Below are 2081 nucleotides of genomic sequence, written 5' to 3'. Positions count from 1 at the left end.
CACCAGGGTCTCAGCAGGGATGTGGGGTCGGGGCAGGAAGGCTGAGGAAACCTCCCCTCGTGGGGGGCACACAGTTGAGTGGGTTCAGGTGTGTTCCAGGCAGTGGACCTGGGCCCCCCAGGTGCTCGCTGCTGTGGGTCCAGGGAGGCTGAGCTGCAGGGACATCACCTGTGCTGCCATTTCCTTCAACCAAAGGCCCCAGGATTACACCTGCAGTAGAACAAGTTGAGTTTGGTACTAGTTGCAGTGAGGAGAACACACAGTGTGGAAACATGGGGTGTCCCTAAGAGGGTGTGTCAGGGAGACTTGGTGTAACTTTGGGCTGATAGGGGACCAGGAGAGGGTTTATGGAAGGAGGGCTTTGCTCTGGATCAGATGCTGTCAGGAGGGTGTGGGGGTAACTGGTCACTCACACCTGGGACAGGGGATGATTGCTCACTGCTGTGATCTGGACATTGTTCATGTTTTATTCTGTGTTCAGATCTGATGACTGAGTGGTCTTGTTTTGTCCTGACCCATCACAGGGACAAAGCATCCTTGTCTGATGCTGCTGTTCCATGACATCGTTCATGTCCAACATCATTTCTCTTTCTCAGGGCACAGCCATGCCTTGCACAGGAAGGAAGGATGGTGGGGGTGAGAGGTCCTGGCTTTCTCCCTGCAGGGCCTCCTCAGCTACATCCCTTCCTGAGACCACAGCTCCTCTTAAGAAATCCCTTCCTAAAGGTTGGGTTCTTCCAAGTCTTCAAAAGGCTTCCTTCAACTCCCGGACCCTCTTGGGTTAAGAGTTTAGAGACTGGTGGTGACAGCTCACTGTTCCTGGCCCTGGGTCAGCTCTCCCCCATGTAGTCTATCCCCTTCCACAACCACAAAATAAAAATTCCCCTGAGTCCAAAGACCCGAAAAAGAGGCTGTAAACTCTAGATTAATGATATCAAGAGTTCACCACGGTGACTTTCATACCAGGAACAGCGTGGGTGGCAGCAATACAACATGCATATCCTCCCCACCACCTGGCAAAGCCTAAAGCTCACACAGGACAGGCAGGATAGATAGGGGACGGGGGCATGACCCGCCCAGATAAGGGGAATGAGTAACAAGCTTAGGGCGGGTGAGGGCCAGTTCCAGGAACCAGCACATCTGAGGCAGGGGGAGGGGTCCAGGTTCTCTGAGGGGATCCATGGGAAGCAGTCTCTGTTCTGGCCCAGATCCAGCTGGATTGAGCTTGAGGGTCCATGAGGGTCAGGCAGTGGTCACCTCATGGAACAGTCTCCCCTGCACAGCACACGTGGTAACAGCTCCTTAGTGAACCCTGCCTGCGTGATCTAGTGGAGTGAGCCCCCATTCCTGATGGGATCCTCACCAACACAGAGGCCTCCCCATGACTCAGGCTCCCTCTTCCTTCCCCAGCCCTGGGCTCTGATCTTCACATTGAAATGAAGGACAATGAAGATGGACGGATCCGTGTGGAGTGCACGTCTGCAGGCTGGTATCCACAGCCCCACGTAGAGTGGAGAGGTGAAGGGGGAGAGAGCTTGCCCGCCATGGCAGGGCCTGGGGCTGCAGATGGAGAGGGTCTGTACGCAGTCACGTCGTCTGTGATCCTGGAAGCGGCTCTGGGAAGGGGGTCTCCTGTGTCGTCAGAAACCCCCTGCTCAGCCAGGAGAAGACAGCCAGGGTCTCCATTGCAGGTGAGTGCCCGGCCCCACACTGAGCTCAGCTGTGGCCACTGGGAGAAGGAGGCCTGAGTGTCTGCTGCTGACCTGGGTCTGTGCAGTGAGCATAAGGCTCAGAGCAGGGACCTGGGTGCCCTTTGCCCCTTGAAGCTGTTGATGTCACAGACATTTTCTGAGCATCCCTGCTGCCTCCACCTGGGACAGGGCGATGGGGAATGGGCAGATGGTAAACTGGTCAGCAAAACACATGACAAAGTGGGGAAAAGTGTGTGCAGACACGTCCCTGGGAGAAAGGCTGAGCTCCCTCAAAAACATGGAACAGCTCAGTACAGGAAATGAACGGTTCCCAGAAAGGAAATACCTCGGGGGAGGGTGCCCAGTCTCACTGAGCAGGGAGACGTTCCC

The sequence above is a fragment of the Myotis lucifugus genome, unplaced genomic scaffold (genome assembly GCF_000147115.1).
Source record: "Myotis lucifugus unplaced genomic scaffold, Myoluc2.0 scaffold_824, whole genome shotgun sequence".
NCBI lineage: Eukaryota > Metazoa > Chordata > Mammalia > Chiroptera > Vespertilionidae > Myotis > Myotis lucifugus.
This window is presented reverse-complemented; position numbering follows the sequence as displayed.